Source organism: Staurois parvus, unplaced genomic scaffold (assembly GCF_062004578.1).
Source record: "Staurois parvus isolate SC_StPar_1 unplaced genomic scaffold, SC_StPar_1.0 ptg001044l, whole genome shotgun sequence".
Classification (NCBI taxonomy): domain Eukaryota; kingdom Metazoa; phylum Chordata; class Amphibia; order Anura; family Ranidae; genus Staurois; species Staurois parvus.
In genome coordinates this window covers 914,281-933,266 of record NW_028318840.1, presented here as the reverse complement: position 1 = coordinate 933,266, position 18,986 = coordinate 914,281, and the positions used below count along the sequence as shown (strand labels likewise).

Here is an 18,986-nt window from a genome sequence, read left to right as displayed (position 1 = left end):
AAGAAAAAAAAAAGGAGAGATGTTTGTCAACAGATCTTGTAAAAACTGTTTGAGATGAGTATGTAAATAGATTTCTGGAAGGTGAAAACAGTGCGCCGTGCTGCGTCGGGTTCAGGAGGTCTGCAATCAGCGATAAATGACTTTCCAGATCACAAGGAACAGGGGCGATAAAAGCCGCCAAGGAAAATGCTAACATACTTCCCCAGGAGATGTCGGGACACAAAACAAACGCAAGGTAATGGCATGGTGGGAGCAATCTGGGCAGGTTTGATACTTCAGATGCCTTTTAAAATGTGAAGACAGACGGCAGAGAAAATATACGCAAAAGACGAGAAACTTAACGGAACTCCTTGATCTTTTTTATTTGAGAAAGATGTAACCTTGATAATGTTGCAACTCTGATGCCACGAAAAAACTACTTTCAGAGCCCATTCTCATTGGTGCATTGTGGCAATGTGCTCTAAAATGTTCATGTTAACATGTGTTGCTGTGTTTTACCTGCTCAAAATTAAGTCTACAGCTCACTCACTATCATACTAGATAGGCAAAGACCAAGTCTTTTGAGGTAAAATAAAAAAGTATATTTATTGATATTTAACCATTTGCCGCCCGCCATATGGCCGAATGGCGGCCGGCAAATGTCATCAGCGTTCCGGGTGGACACCACATGGTGTCCTCCCGCACATGCGCAGATCGCCCTCCTGCAGAGCGTGATCTGTCACCGACCGTATACCTCGGACACAGTCGATGACAGATCTGAGTATCGGCCCCCGTTGCCGGTACCATGTGACCTACTGTGACCAATCACAGCAGATCACATGACAGTTGTATACAATGGATGGCTTCATTCATGCCATCCATTGAATACTAGTGTCTAGCTGTGAATGGTCACAGCTAATCACATGCACATGTCATGTGATTAGCTGTGGCCAAATCACAGCTAAGCACAAAAAAAAAAAAAAACCCCTGAATGAATCAATGTCATTCAGGTAAATGCTTGCTTATAGCAAAGTAATTCTTTGCTATAAGCAAATTGTGTAAAAAAAAAAATACTGATCACTTCCCCAAAGTAGTACAATGTTACTATGGTAACATTGTACTACTTTGGTCATAGTGAAATATGAAGAAAAAATCTTAAAAAAAATTAATAAAAAATAAAAAAATAATATAAAATAATAAAATGCAAATAAACATATATTTTTTTTTTCATACTTTCACCAGTCAGTGTCCCTGATCACCGCCATGCCAGTTATATGACGACGCTGTACTGCACTGGTGACAATATGTAAAAAAAAATTGTGAAACTAATTTTTTTAATTCTTTAATTTTCCGAAAAATTATGACAAAAAAAATACAACTTCAAAAAACTCGCCATGCCTCTTATGAAGTACGTCGGACTGTCTACTTTGCAAAAAGGGGTCATTTGGGGGATATCTGTACTGTTCTTACATTTGGGGGATATCTGCACCGTCCTGACATTTGGGGAATATCTGTACTATTCTGACATTTGGGGGATATCTGTACTGTCCTGACATTTGGGGGATATCTGTACTGTTCTGACATTTGGGGGATATCTGTACTGTCCTGACATTTGGGGGATATCTGTACTGTCCTGACATTTGGGGGATATCTGTACTGTCCTGACATTTGGGGGATATCTGTACTGTTCTGACATTTGGGGGATATCTGTACTGTTCTGACATTTGGTAGATATCTGTACTGTTCTGACATTCTTGGACCTCAAGAAATTAGATTGGCTGTCAGTACTTCAGGATTGATCAATTTTCAGATCTATACCATAATTTGTGAACTCTATAACTTTCCTACAAAATAAAAAATACATCCTAATTTGGGTTATTTTCACCAAAGACATGTAGCAGAATACATCTCGGCCTAAATTTATGAAGAACAATTATTTATTTGCAAACTTTTATAATATAAACAAAGAAAAATGTGTGTTTTTTTCAAAATGTTTGGTCTTTTTTTGTTAATTTAGCAAAAAATAAAACCCCAGTGGTGATTAAATACCACCAAAAGAAAGCTCTAGTTGTGTGAAGAAAATGATAGAATGTTAGTTTAGGTACAATGTTGTATGACCGCGCAATTGTCATTCAAAGTGTGAGAGCGCTGAAACCTGAAAAATGGCCTGGGCAGGAAGGTGTAAAATTGCCCGGTATTGAATTGGTTAATATTTTCTATTACAGGTTATAGCTAATCATATATAGAATAAATCATAAAGAGTAAGCATCAATACATCTCCGGATATTGTAGCATCACTCGTCGCCTTGATTGGGGGACTTCCAGCAATCAGCGAGGAGGAAACTGGGAAAACACTGCAAGACATGTCTGTTGCACCAAGATGAAGTCCCGGTTTTCTCTCCACAAATCCCCCCTTTTTATAAGATAAAATTATTTCACGCGTGTATATGCGCAGTGTATAAGTTCCGGCACAGCGTGTATTCATGCTCAGTTGCCTGTTCTCACGGTGTGCCCTATCTCATGACAATGAGTCATAATTCCAGATAACACCAGTTTCATCCACTTCTGCACAAACAAGTCTGAACTGTAATAACCTGTTATATCGATAACAGAGAAACCAAGCGTTCAATTATAATCAATACACTCATTCTATACAAGCTTGTCACACACGTATCACATGCTGCTACACACCTTTCTTTGTGTTATGGTGCCATGCATTGTAATTGACAACCCAAGGCACTGTATAGGATAGAAGACCATATGGTGCACCCAGGGGCGGACTGACCATTTGGAAACTCAGACACTGCCCGAGGTCAGTAGGGGGCCCCATGAGATGCCCCTGGTACCTTTTTCATAGGCTTTTTTGAGTTTGGGCAAGGACACAGGGGCCCCATGATCCTCTATTGCCCGGGGGCCCCATGAGTTGTCAGGTGGGTGCACCACATTGCCTGTGCTGATTTAGCGCATGACATAATGTGGTTGTCCCCCTAAACAATGAAACAATGAAAATGCTGTAGCACCACTTGAAAGCTCCCTAAACCTACATCAGTTAGATCAGCGTGTGAACAGACTGGTGCAAGACAGAATGGATTGTCAGCAGAGCCGGGACAAAAGATGGGCAGGAGGGGAAGCTGCCCTAGGCATGGTGGGGATTTAGGGGGTTGTGTTAAAAGGAGTAAATCCTCAAAAAGGTGGCTTATTTGTGGTTGCCACCCTGTCACATGGGTTTACAATGGAGATGACAAGCAGAGACCAAAACACAAGAATGGTCCACTGTTGTCATCATCAGAAAACCCACCTTGGAAAATTCATGAATTAGACAACTTTCAACTTTTGTATAGTGTAGGGCAAATTAGTAAAATGAACCAAAGAGTGGTTTTCATATACAGTATTTTCCGAGGTGTTCTTTAACCCTTTCTAAATCATCATTCAGAAGAGCATTAGGACTCTTCTGAACCTAGCAAGAGGACTGCTTAGCAAAGATATTTAACTTTCATCAAGAACCCCCCCCCCCCATTACTGCCACCACCAGGTGGGGAATTGTGTTGCAGATGTCTGAGAGATGGATATGGCTGCCCAATACTCCATTCAGCTTCCTCCAGTAGACTCCCCTTCCATTCAAGATCCCATATGGAGGACTGATGGAACTCTAGAAACTTCTAGGGGACACTGAACCGGTAACATCAGTGTTATATTTTTCTAAGTGCAACTTTCATTAAAAATAAATTGGCCTCCTCAGAGATTGTGCAGATTAACTAAACATTATATACTGTATAATAAAAAGCCCCTGTCTCCCAATAGCTCTCCAAGGTTGTTACCCTGCAACATGGGTTTACAAAGGAGATGACAAGCAGACACCATAGTACAAGCATGGTCCACTCTTGTCACCATCAGAAAATCTGCATTGGGAAATGGCATGAAATAGACAACTTTCAACTTTTATATGGTGTAGGACAACTTAGGTAGGTAACATTTACTAAATAGAGTGTTTTATATACAATATTTTTCAGAGGTGTTCTTTATTTCCCTCTAAGACTTAATTCAGAAAGAGGAATGCTCTGCACAGAATTCAGACTTTCATCATGCACTTCCCCATCATTGCCAAGCATGCAATTGTGTCACAGTTGTCTGACACATGGTCTTTCCTGGCCATTACTCAACTTCCTCTGGCAATTTCCCTTTACCCCCCAGAGACCATATGGGGCACTGATGACATTTTAGAAGACCGTATGGAACACCAACAGAATTGTGGATTCTCTTCTGCCACTAGCCAGCAACTAAGCATGGCTGGAGATCTCTTCCACCATGCCAATTAGCAACTCTATTCTGCATACTGTATGTCCTTTCAAGAACCATTCATGCATCTCTGTCATGCTCCCGATCACTGCTATCCTTTTCAGCATAACTTTCATTATAAATAGATTGGCTTACTTGGGGTTTATATAGATTACTTAAGCATTACCTATAATAAAAAAGTGCCTGTCTACCAATTGCTCTCGTAGGTTGTCATGGATCTGTCACATGGAGCAATAAAGAAGATTACAAGACACCATAGCACATGGGGAAATGCTATGACATAGACAATTGTCAACTGTTATGTGATGAGGGACAAATTGGTAAAATTAAGTAAAACGTGTTTTCATATGCGGGTTTTTCAGAGGGTTCTTTAACCCTTTCTAAGGCTCTAATAAAAAAGAACATTGCAGGGAACTGCTTAGCACAGAGTTTTGACTTACCTCAAGAACCTCATCTCCGCCAAAGTGTGAAATTGTGTTGAAGATGTATGATACATGGTTGTGCCTGCCTAATACTCTATTCAACTTCCCCCAGCAGTCTCCCCTTCCTTTCAAAATACCATATGGGGCATTGATGGAATGTTAGAAGACTATATGGGACACTAATTAAAAAAGCTTTCAAGGTTTTCACTCTTTCACATGGGTATACAATGGAAATGACATGCAGACACCATAACACAAGCACAGTGCACTGCGGTCACCATCAGAAAACCCACCTGGGGAAAATTCATGGAGTAGACATATTTCACAGTACTATGGATTGCACTTGCAAAAAGGTGTTTTTTAACACTTTCTGAAAACTACATTCAGATGAATATTAAAAAGGTGTGGAATTGTGTTGCAGTTTTCTGACACATGGTCATGCCTTGTCATTACTCTATTCAACTTCCCCCAGCAGTCTCCCCTTCATTTTAAGATGGAATGCTAGAAGACCGTATGTGACAGTAATGACATTGTGGATGTTCTTCAACCACTAGGTGCCAACTGACTATATCCCAAAGGTCTCTGTCATCTTACCAATAGGCTACCTTTCTCTCCATACATCCTATCAAGAACTATTCATGAGTCTCTGTTCCTAAACTGGTATGATCACAGTTGTGTTTTTCCAGTGTAACTTCTGTTGATAATTATTTGGCCTCCTCAGGGATTGTACGGATTAAATAAACATCATCTATATTTTCATTATCAGGTTTTCACCCCGTCACATGGGATTACAATGGAGATAGCATAACACAAGCATGGTCCACTGTTGTCACCATCAGAAAGCCTGCCTGGGGAATCTTCAAGAAGTAGACAACTTTCAACTTTTATATGGTGTAGAACAACTTGGTAAAATTAACTAAAGAGGATTTTCATATATATTTTTTTTAAGAGGTGTTTTTAACCCTAAGATTGCATCCAAATGAACATAAAGAGGACCACTTTTCAAGTGTGGAATGGTGCCACAGTTGTCTGACACATGGTCATGCCTGGCCATTGCTCTATGTAATGTCCCGTGGCAGTCTCCCTTCCCCGAAGAAACCTATGAACACAAATGTAGATGTTCTTCAGGCAGTGGCCACCAAAGAGTAGAGACTAAAGGTCCAAACTCAATTAAGTGTTATCTGTAATTGAAAAATATCCATATCTCCCAAGGTCTTTCCAAGGTCACATGGGTTTGCAATGGAGATGACAAGAACACACCATAGCACAAGCATGGTGCTCTGCTGTCATCTGAAATTGTGCATGGGGAAATGCCATGAAACTTTCAATGTTTTTATGATGTGCGACAACTTGGTAAAATGAACTAAATATTATTTTTAAATATTTTTCATAGGTGTACTTTAATTCCTTCTATAAGACTACATTCAAATGAACATTAAAGAGGAATGCTTTGCACTGAATTCAGACTTTCATCATATACCTCCATCCATCACCACTGTCAAGCATGGAACTGTGGCACAGATGTGGCACATGGTCATGCTTGGCAATTACACTACACAACTTCCATTGGCAATATTTCCTTTCCTCCTGAGATCATATGGAGCACTGAGGAAATTTTAGAAGACCGTATGGAACACTAACAAGATTGGAGATGTTCTTCAGCCACTAGCCGCCAAGTGAGTATAGCTGGAAGGTCTCTGTCACCTCGCCAATTAGCTACTTTACTCTACATATCAAGAAGCACTCATGCGTCTCTGTCATGCTTGCGAACAAGTATGATCACTGCTGTATATTTCCAACATACCTTTCATTAAAAATAGATTGTCTTCCTCGGGGATTGTATAGATTAATTCAACATTACCGTTAATAAAAATGTCTCCTTCTCCCAACTGCTCTCCTAGGTTGTCACCCAACTGTCACATGGGTTAACAATGAAGATTTCAAAGAAGACACTATAGTACAAGCATTGTCCACTCTTGTGTCACTATCAGAAAACCTGCCTGGGGAAAGTGCCACAACATAGAAAACGTTCAACTTTTATAGGGTGTGGGACAACTTGGTAAAATAAAGAGCTTTTTCATATGTAGTTTTTTTTAAAGAGGAGTTATTTAACCCTTTCTGAGACTACATTCAGATGAAGATTAAAGAGGAACACTTTGCATAAATTTCAGAACTTTTCCAGCCACCCACCACCACCACCACACCCACAGTCGCCAAATGTGGGTATTGTGTCATAGTTGTCTGACACATGGTTGTACCTCGCCATTACTTTACACAACTTCCCTGTAAATCTCATCTTCTATCCCCAGAGACCATATGGAGCACTAATGGAATGCTATAAGACTGTATGGAACATTAATGAACACAACGGTGGAGCTTCTTCATCCATTAGGTGCCAACTGTGCGTAGCTTAAAGGTCACCTCATCAATTACTTATTCAACTTCCCACAGCAGACTTCTCTTTCATTCAAGATATCATATGAAGTACTGATGGAACTCAGAGCTTGTATGGGACAGGAATCTTTGGATGTTCTTTAGCCACTAGATGGTATCTGAATATAGCCCAAAGCTCTCTGCCACCTAGCCAATTAGCAACTCTACATACTGTATGTCCTATCAAGAATCATTTATGCATATCTGTCATAATCTTGAACTGGTAAGATCAGTGTTATATTTTTTCCAAGTGCAACTTTCATTAAAAATAAATTGGCCTCCTCAGAGATTGTGCAGATTAACTGAACAGTATCTACTGTATAATAAAAAGTCCCTGTCTCCCAATAGCTCTCCAAGGTTGTTACCCTGCAACATGGGTTTACAAAGGAGATGACAAGCAGACACCATAGTACAAGCATGGTCCACCATTGTCACCATCAGAAAGTAGGGGGAATGCCATGAAGTAGACAACTTTCAACTTTTATATGGTGTGGGTGTCAAGGTCCTACCTTTTCCCAGAGGTTGTGCTGCTCCATGTGCTGGCATCCATCTTGGGTTTCTGCAAAGAGCATGGTGGGAGTCTTTTATGCCTGCAGGCCTCTGAGGTCCATCCCCCAGAGGGGTGTGGTTAATTACATATAAGTCTGTTGTCCGCACATGCCCTTTGCATTCGTGTCTTGTGTGTTAGTGTTGCAACAGCTCTGTGTATACTCTCGTGACTCTCCTGGAATCTGACTCGGCTTGTGACTAGATCATTCTCTGCGTTTTCCTTTGATCTGACCTCCCGTTGCTGAACCCGGCCTGTGACCTGTGATTCTTGTCTACTGTTCTGTACCGTTTGTCCCGTTGTTGTCGACCCGGGCCTTCCCGACTACGCTATTGTCTGATCTGATTCCTACCAGCTACACGCCATTGGCGGCAGCCATTACTGCAGCTGGGGTGTCTCGGGGGCCGCGACCTGGTTCCTGGCTGCGTCAAGTCCATCCCCACCATCAGGGGCCCTGGTGAAAGGAAGCCTGGGACTTAGACTCCGCGCCCTGAGGGACTCCGGTCTGTGGGTGGTGGTTGTCGCCAGTCAGTGCGTTACCCTGCCACTAGGCATGCCTGTCCGTTCCACAGCTCCTGCCCTGACAGTGGGACAACTGATAAGGATTTTCATATTCAGTATTTTCAGACGTTTTCTTTAATTTGTAAGACTACATTCAGAAGAACATTAAAGAGGACCACTTTACACAGTCAATTACCACCACCTCCAGCAGAAAGCATGGAATTGTTTTGCAGCTTTCTGACACATAGACATGCCTGGCCGTTACTCTAAATAATTTACCCTGGTAGTCTCTACTCCCCAAAGGGACCATATAGAGCACTGACAGAACTCTAGAAGATAATATGGGAATCTAGCAAATATAGCCTAAAGGTCCAGATTAATTAAACAATAACTGAACTCTAGAAGACCATATGGATCACTAGCAGAAAAAAACGGTAAATGTTCATCATCCACGAGGTGCAAACCTAGGTGAAAGTATAGCCTAAACGTCTCTGCCACCTCACTCATTAGCCACCTAACGATACATATGTCCTATAAAGATCCATTCATGCATGCATTGGCCTCCTCACTCAGGTATTGTACAGATTGATTAAACACTGCCTATAATTAAAAATGTTCCTCTCTCCCAATAGGGCTCAAAGTTGTCATTGTCACATGAGTTTACAATGGAGATGACAAGTAGACACCATAACACAAGCATGGTCCACTGTTGTCACCATCAGAAAACCCACCTGGGGAAATGTCATAAAGTAGACAATTTTAAACTTGTATATGATAGGGGACAGCTGATGAGTGTTTTCATCTTTAGTATTTTTCACAGATGTTCTTAACCCTTTCTAAGGCTACATTCAGATGAACATTAACCAATTGCCCTCCTGAGAATTTACCCCCTTCCTGTCCAGGCCATTTTTTGCGTTACTTTAACTGAAAATTACGCGGTCATGCAACGATGCATCCAAATTAAATTTACGTCCTTCTTTCCCACAAATAGAGTTTTCTTATGGTGGTATTTGATCGCCTGTGCATTTTTTATTTTTTGACCAATAAAAAAAAAAAACACCAACAATTTTGAGAAAAAAAAACTATATTTTTGACTTTTTGCTATTAAACATGTCCAGTAGAAAAAATAAAAAAATCTAATTTTGTCATAAATTTTGACCAAAATGTATTCTGCTCCATGTCTTTGCTAAAATAAAATTCCAATACATGTAAATTAATTGGTTTATGAGAAAGTTATAGCATTTACAAATGGTGGTATATATACTGGAATTTTCATTTTTACTAGTAATGGGGCGATCAGCGACTTATAGCGGGACTGCGGTGGGCATTCTGATACTGGGGGGGAACTGACTTGGTGTCACTGACATCCCCAGTGACACCAATACAGTGATCAGTGCTAAAAAAAAAAGCACTGACACTGTACTAATGACACTGGGCAGGAAGGAGTTAAAATGAGAGGTGATCAAAGGGTTAACAGTGTGCTGTTTTACATAGTGCTGTGTCCGCGTGCTTCACTGTAAGCACACTGCTTTCTATGACTGTGCTGTGCACAGCCTTCCAAAGCAGTGTGCACAAGCTGACAGGGATGAGAACCATTTTGTTTACAAACAGTTCTCCTCCCCGTCGAAGATGCTCGGCAATCACCAGGCACCGGCGAGTAATCACCGGTCGGGACCCAATGATTGACAGCTGTGGCCGCGAATGGCGGCGTGGGTAGGCCGTGTGCGCCCCCTACCCTGTAAATGCGAAATCACATATATATATACACATGTGATTTTGTGCACCCGTGCCACCCTGTAGCAGTATATCTGTATAGGTCAGTTGGGAAGCGGTTAAAGAGGATCTCCTAACCCAGTCAATGACCCTCAGCAGCACCTCAAAGAGTGGAATTGTGCTGCAGTTGTCTGACACATGGTCATGCCTGGCCATTACTGTACATAACTTACCCCGGTAGTCCCCCAAAGGGACCACATAGAGCACAGACAGTACTCTAGAAGACCATATGGGAGACTAACAAACTTGCAGATATTCTTCAGCCACTAGCCGCCAACTAAGTATAACCTAAAGATTCAGATGAATTAAACATCAATGACAGAACTTTAGAAGACTGTATGGAACAAGTGTGAGTGGGACTCTCGATTCCTGCTGGGGAAGAGAACCGACAGAGACCAGATGTTGCGATAAATTATATTGATATTAGGATATTGAGGAAGTATAACAGAGGCTGCATACACGACCACACCAGGTCGAAGCACTTACAGTGAACCCTACAGAACATATTCATGCACACTGCTGACATCCAATGGCATCCAACAGAGGAGATGGCTGGAAGGCAAACTGGTAATGGGGCGCCTGATGAAGGAAGAGCTGCTTCCCAAGCCACAGTGTCAATCTATAGTCTGTCCCTCCTTCACAGGAACCTGTCCCTGTACTAAACAAGGTCGAAGCACTTACAGTGAACCCTACAGCAGATATCTGTGCACACTGTAGACATCCAACGGCATCCAACAGAGGAGGTGGCTGGAAGGCAAACTGGCAATGGGGCGCCTGATGAAGGAAGAGCTGCTTCCCAAGCCACAGTGTCAATCTATAGTCTGTCCCTCCTTCACAGGAACCTGTCCCTGTACTAAACAAGGTTGAAGCACTTACAGTGAACCCTACAGCAGATATCTGTGCACACTGTAGGCATCCAACGGCATCCAACAGAGGAGGTGGCTGGAAGGCAAACTGGCAATGGGGTGCCTGATGAAGGAAAAGCTGCTTCCCAAGCCACAGTGTCAATCTATAGTCTGTCCCTCCTTCACAGGAACCTGTCCCTGTACTAAACAAGGTTGAAGCACTTACAGTGAACCCTACAGCAGATATCTGTGCACACTGTAGACATCCAACGGCATCCAACAGAGGCGGTGGCTGGAAGGCAAACTGGCAATGGGGCACCTGATGAAGGAAGAGCTGCTTCCCAAGCCACAGTGTCAATCTATAGTCTGTCCCTAACCAGCAGGAGGTTCTGTCCCTGAACTGACCACTCGCAAAATGCACGCCAACTGAAGGGGGACAGTAGTATTTCTTAGCACTGCCCATGCTAAGTATGACTGAAGAAATCCGTCAAGACAGCAGCTCCCCTGATGACACCTATGGAGGCCTCAGAGGAACATGGTTTTCTCTTGTCCTCCACTTCCTCTGCATAGTGGCCTTGGAACAGTGTTACCCATGCAAGGAGGCCAAACAACACCTGCCCAGGGGCGGACTGACAACTCATGGGGCCCCTGGGCAATAGGGGATTATGGGGCCCCCGTGTCCTCGCCCACACCCAAAAAAGCCCATGAAAAAGCCAATGAAAGGTACCAGGGGCATCTCAAGGGGCCCTCAGGCAGTGCCTGAGTGGCTAAATGGTCAGTCCGCCCCAGCACCTGCCTACACACTAATGGAATGGAGCAGAAACAGTGGATGTTCTTCATCCACTGTTTGCCAACTGAGTACAGCCTAAAGGTCTCTGTCACTTCACCAATTAGCTACCTAACTCTACACATGTCCTATCAAGAACCATTCAAGTGTTTTTGTCATGTTCCCGAACTGCTATGATCACTGCTTTATTTTTCCAGCATAACTTTCATTAAAAATAGATTGGCCTCCTCGGGGATTGTACAGATTAATTAAACATTATCTGCAATAAAAAATGAAGTGTTACAAGCGTCACAATATTACTTAAAATATTGTTTCATTATGCACTCATCTGCTTCCCGCAATAAATTTAGTTTTCAAATACGCTGGCTCCCTTTTGTGGCAAACTTGGCCTGGAAGTCGCTTGCCTGCAACAGATTGATTGCGATCCCCATTAGCAGGTTTTTGTTGGTGTGCAGGAAAAAAGGAATTGAAAAAGCTTTAAAAAAAAAATTATTTGCGTGTTTTGCCGTGAATTTTTAGGTTGATTATAAAGAGATGCCCTTGATGGATATTAACTTCCCCGTATGTTTTCATGAATGGCTTTTGTTTATAGACAATGGCCTTATGCGGACTCCATTGTTTTTTTTTTTTTTAAATTAGGAATTAAAGAGTAAAATTGGAGGAGCTTTGATAGTCTGTAGAAAAGTTTTTGGAGGGCAGGCGGTATTCAAAGGGATCAAAATGGTTTGGGAAAAAATCAAAACAAATATTTATAATGTTTTATTCTGTGCAATTAATCTGGTGTTCGTTGTTGTAATAATAAAAGACATTTATCGTGATTCTGGGGCACAGATCTCATAATGGGTAATGGGCAGCATTCAGTCCATTGTAAATCATTTTCGGAAGGACACTTATTTTCTTTGCAAATCACACATAAATACGAGACAGCCTTGCCGCCGTTGCAAAAAGGAGAAAGCTTTCTATGGCTCTTTCAGCGTACCAATATGTACATGTTCTGTAACAGCAGCACGGCTAGATTTATTGCTACGTTAGGTGTTTTTTTTGCCTAGCTCTCTCCCCTTCGGGTAACAAACCGGCAAAACATTGTTTCATGGTTTCCACTTCTTGTGTAGTGGATTGTGGATACCACAGCAGAGGCGGACTGACAACTCATAGGGGATCATGGGGCCCCTGTGTCCTTGCCCAAACTCAAAAAAGTCTATGAAAAAGGTACCAGGGGCATCTCATGGGGCCCCCTACTGACCCCGGGCCCTCGGGCAATGCCCGAGTTTCCAAATGGTCAGTCCGCCCCTGTACCACAGTTATAAGAACACTCGCTAGAGATTGTATCAGATCTTGAATGTTTCTGGTGACCCTGTTATACGGTGTTCATGGACACTCCAGATGCCACCCCCTCTTATTTGTTAGGACGCTGGCACAGCAACCAATTATGCTGTAGCTCGAAATAATTATAAGTCAGCACACAAAAAACAAATACCACCCAGTACCCCTTAAAGTCTTATCATTATCCTTCCCCTGAAGAACCAATATACAATATATCAACCGACTTAAACAGACAAACTTAAAGTCCCAAAAGCAAAATGTCCAAAATCACAAATAAAATCCCCCAAAAAGTCCAAAGTGCAATCTTGATGGATAGGTGCTCACTACTCCAAAATGAAGATGAGGATAAATCTCAGATGTTCTTCATATACCTCAAAAAAAGCAAAATCTAGACATAGTGAATTATCTTAGGTAACACAAATATAGTGCCACACGTGCAGCATGCAAAACACTATAGTGTCACAGCAATCGTGTAAAAGATACTCAGATATCACTGCAAACCATATAAAAAGTGCATAATTACCCTAAATCAAGTAATATCAGCATGTGATCAACCAATATGCATGGAATATCCTCAAAACTGGCATCCTCCTGTTCCTTTAGACCTCATAAACAGACCAGGAATCAGTATGTGAATCAAAATACAAAAATCACCAGTGATAAGTAGTGGCATGGACAGTTGGGCAGCACAATGGCTAAGTGGTTAGCACTAACACCTGGCAGTAGTCGTTGGTTCGAATCTCAACCATGGCACCACCTGCCTGGAGTTTGCATGTTCTCCCTATGCCTGCGTGGGTTTCCTCAGGGTACTCCGATTTCCTCCCACACTCCAAAGACATGCTGGTAGCAGGGGCAAACTGACCATTTGGAAACTCGGGCACTGCCCGAGGGCCGGGATCAGTACAGGGCCCCATGAGATGCCCTTGGAACCTTTTTTGAAGGCTTTTTTGAGTTTGGGCAAGGACAAAGGGGCCCCATGAATTGTAAGTCCGCCCCTGGCTGTTAGGTTGATTGGATCCTGACTAAATTGTCCCTAGTTAGTGTATGTATGAATATATATATATATATCGGCATCAATTTATGCAGTGCTTTAGATGTGTGTGTGTGTCTATATGTATATACACATGTAAAGCACAGCGTAAATTGATGGTGCTATATCTCTTAGATTGTAAGCTCCCAGGATCAGGCCCTCCTAACCCTCTTGTATTGAGATGTATTGTTGCTCATCATCTCATCATCTCACGCCTGGACTATTGCAATTCCCTTCTCACTGGCCTACCCAAACGAACGCTACCCCCACTCCAGTCGATGCTAAACTTAGCGGCCAGACTCATCCACCTCACCAACCGCTCCAGATCTGCCTCCCCCCTCTGCCAATCCCTTCATTGGCTCCCGATTGCCCAACGCATCAAGTTCAAACTGCTAACTCCGACCTACAAAGCCATTCACAACGCCGCCCCAAACTACATAACTGACTTGATACCAAAATACCACCCCACCCATGCCCTCCGCTCCTCACAGGACCTCCTACTCTCTAGCTCACTGGTCTCCTCCTCCCACGCCCGATTGCAGGACTTCTCTAGGACTTCCCCCATCCTCTGGAACTCCCTACCCCAATCCATCAGACTGTCACCTACCCTCCTCACCTTCAGGCGCACCCTGAAAACCCTCCTCTTCAGGGAAGCCTACCCCAACCTCACCTAACACCCGACCTCACCTAACAACTAACCTCCTCCACTCCTCCCACCACTCCATCCCACACAGCCATCTCCTCCCTCCTAGATTGTAAGCTTGAAAGAGCAGGGCCCTCGAACCCCTCGTGTATTGTATTGTTACTGTCTTGTCTCATGTTCTGTCCCCCTTGCTACTGTACAGCGCTGAGCATACCCTTTGGCGCTATATAAATACTGTATAATAATAATAATATATAATAATTGTCTCCCGTTATATTGTAAAGCGCTGAGCAAACTGTTGGCGCTATATAAATCCTGTATAATAATAATAATAATAATATAAATCCTGTATAATAATAATAATATAAATCCTGTATAATAATAATAATAATAATATAAACCCTGTATAATAATAATAATAATAATATAAATCCTGTATAATAATAATAATAATAATAATATAAATCCTGTATAATAATAATATAAATCCTGTATAATAATAATAATATAAATCCTGTATAATAATAATAATAATAATATAAACCCTGTATAATAATAATAATAACAATAATAATAATAATATAAATCCTGTATAATAATAATAATATAAACCCTGTATAATAATAATAATAATAATAATAATATAAATCCTGTATAATAATAATATAAATCCTGTATAATAATATTATAAATCCTGTATAATAATAATAATAATATAAATCCTGTATAATAATAATATAAATCCTGTATAATAATATTATAAATCTTGTATAATAATAATAATAATAATAATATAAATCCTGTATAATAATAATATAAATCCTGTATAATAATATTATAAATCCTGTATAATAATAATAATATAAATCCTGTATAATAATAATATAAATCTTGTATAATAATAATAATACTATAAATCCTGTATAATAATAATAATAATAATATAAATCCTGTATAATAATATTATAAATCCTGTATAATAATAATATTATAAATCCTGTATAATAATAATATAAATCCTGTATAATAATAATAATAATAATATAAATCTTGTATAATAATAATAATATAAATCCTGTATAATAATAATAAGTACCTGTAATAAATAAATAAATAAATAAATGGATGGAGTAGACAGATGGAACAAATAGCTCCCTATAGGGTAGGCTACACAAACAGTGGTAAGTAGAGTTTTGTAGTTGTCAGTCATATGTGACTAGAGAATTGTGTAATAATGTCACATTGATCAGTGCAACCTGCTACTTGTGTTTCTTACCCCATAGTGAGCCATTTGTTCCATCTGCTTAGCTAGTAATAGCTACACCTAGTCAATAATTGATAGTAATTGTAGTAGCACAACTGAGATACTGCAAATTTCCAGTGTAGCACCAGCTAAATGTGTAAGTTATTAAATTGGACCTGTAGTTCTTGCCTGGGTTTCTGAGCGACGGTACTGTGATATGACCACAGCCTGAAGTTGATCGGCATACTTTCATCTACCAGATCTCTGATTAATCTGCTCTTGCTTTTAAAGCAGAACTCCAGACAAACATAAATTGATACAAATGAATAGCCTATTACAATTAAATATCAAAACCCAGCCTTTGCTGCAATGTTCACCGTCAATCCAGAGTTTTTCCCTGGAGTACATTTTTCTGTCACTAGATGTCCTCAGTCTGATGGCCATCATTATTTAACCCACTGCCTCTGAGCCTGGGTTGTGCTGGACAGGCCCCCAGCTCAGCTGAAAGGAGAAGCAAAACAGTGATGCGCTCATCTCTCTGTCACCCCGCTCTCTCCTCCTATCAGCTTGTGAACCCCAAACCCTGCCTTTGCTGCAGTCATTTCCTTCAATCCAGAGATTTCGCCTGCAGTACATTTTTCTGCCACTAGATGTTCTTACTCTGATGGCCCTCATTATTCAATACATTTCCTCTAATCCCAGGTCATCCCGGATGCACCCCCAGCCTGTGACTGGACAGGAAAATGAGCAGCATCATGATAAGCTCATCTCTCTGTCACTCTGCTCTTTCCACCTTTTCCAGCACATGAACCGATTGGCTCCTTGGGCTGCTTCTCCCTCTCCCAGCCTGAGCTCTTTTGTACAGGGACTGCAAGAGGCTGTGATCAAGTCAAATTCAGGTAACTGACCCGCCCCCAGCCTGATACTTGGCTTAAAGGAGAAGCAGATCAGTGATGCGCTCATCTCACCGTCACCCTACTCTCTCCTCCTATCAGCATGTGAACCCCAAACCCTGCCTTTGCTGCAGTAATTTCCTTCAATCCAGAGATTTCTCCTGCAGTGCATTTTTCTGCCACTAGATGTTCTTACTCTGATGGTCCTCATTATTCAATACATTTCCTGTAAGCCCAGGTCATCCCGGATGCACCCCCAGCCTGTGACTGGACAGGAAAATGAGCAGCATCGTGATAAGCTCATCTCTCTGTCACTCTGCTCTTTCCACCTATCAGCATGTCGCTTTCCAGCACATGAACCGATTGGCTCCTTGGGCTGCTTCTCCCTCTCCCAACCTGAGCTTTTCTGTACAGGGACTGCAAGAGGCTGTGATCAAGTCAAATTCAGGTACTTGACCTGCCCCCAGCCTGATAGTTGGCTGAAAGGAGAAGCAGAACAGTGATGCGCTCATCTCTCTGTCACCCTGCTCTCTCCTCCTATCAGCATGTGAACCCCAATCCCTGCCTTTGCTGCAGTCATTACCTTCAATCCCTTTGCTGCAGTCATTACCTTCAATCCCTTTGCTGCAGTCATTACCTTCAATCCTGCAGTACATTTTTATGCCACTAGATGTTCTTACTCTGATGGCCCTCATTATTCAATACATTTCCTCTAAGCCCAGGTCATCCCGGATCAGGGGCGGACTGACCATTTGGAAACTCGAGCACTGCCCGAGGGCTCGGGGTCAGTAGGGGGTCCCATGAGATGCCCCTGGTACCTTTTTCATAGGCTTTTTTGAGTTTGGGCAAGGACACAGGGGCCCCATGATCCCCTATTGCCTGGGGGCCCCATGAGTTGTCAGTCCGCCCCTGTCCCGGATGCACCCCCAGCCTGTGACTGGACAGGAAAATGAGCAGCATCGTGATAAGCTCATCTCTCTGTCACTCTGCTCTTTCCACCTATCAGCATGTCGCTTTCCAGCACATGAACTGATTGGCTCCTTGGGCTGCTTCTCCCTCTCCCAGCCTGAGCTCCACTATACAGAGACTGCAAGAGGCTGCGACTGAGTCAAATTCAGGTACTTACATCACTTGTATTTAAAAATAAATGTAATGATCTATTAATGATTACAGAGATTCATTCATGCGTGTCTTTTATATCTGCCTGAAGTTCAGCTTTAATTATAAAACTTGCAGGGAAAATAAAATCTTTTCTGCAAAAGTGTCTGCATGAGTCATGGCAGTTGCTATAAATAATTAGAATATAAAAGCTGATGAATTGGCAGGGAGCTCTTACATTAAGTACATCGGCATTAATGGCGTGTTAATAAAAGAACAACCTGTGCTTTATGGAAGGAGAACACACAAAAAACCAGAGGATGCTGCAGACAGGTGTAGAGGAAGGAGATCAAACACTCCACAATCAGCTCCGTTTGATGGATGTGAACCCCGTACTCATCCTGAGCAAATACATGATGGGAGACATTTTTTCTTGGTTTCCATGTGTAGAGGTAACTCCAGCCAGGGGCGGACTGACCATTTGGAAACTCGGGCACTGTCGAGGGCCCGGGGTCAGTAGGGGGCCCCATGAGATGCCCCTGGTACCTTTTTCATAGGCTTTTTTGAGTTTGGGCAAGGACACAGGGGCCCCATGATCCCCTATTGCCCGAGTTGTCAATCCGCCCCTGACTCCAGCACAACACGTTGAGGATCAAATGCTTGAATTACTTTGCATCAAATAATCTAAACATAATATGCAAGCTCTTGTTGGGGCCAGCAGTAGACATTATGAGGCCCCATACAGCTTGGCTGTCAGGTCGAACTACTGAGCTGATGAGGCCTTGGCCCAGTAAAGGAGGACTGGCTCTATCCCTGTATCAGTGGTCCTCATCCTGCCCACCAGAATTTTTGTTTTTGTTTCCATACATAGAGGTAAGTCCAACCCAACACGTTGAGGATCAAATGCTTGAACTACTTTACATCAAATAATCTAAACATAATATGCGAGCTCTTGTTGGGGCCAGCAGTAGAAATTATGAGGCCCCATACAGCTTGCCTGTGAAGCCGAACTGATGAACTGTTGAGGCCTGGGGAAATTTTAATTATTTGCTGGGAGCCTCAGCCTATGGAATTACTGTGCATGTACCCAATGGTTTTTAAACAGTCCCAATCCAGCCCCCCTGCTGAACTGATGGGGCCTTGGCTCGGTACAGGAGGACTGGTTCTATCCCT

At 42.0% G+C, this 18,986-nt stretch overlaps 1 protein-coding gene across 1 annotated transcript in view; it reads right to left on the bottom strand.

Moving 5' to 3' along the window:
- Positions 1-18,986, bottom strand: part of LOC149440955 (protein diaphanous homolog 2-like) — a 371,719-nt gene that overhangs the window by 9,860 nt on the left and 342,873 nt on the right. The window lies entirely within an intron of this gene.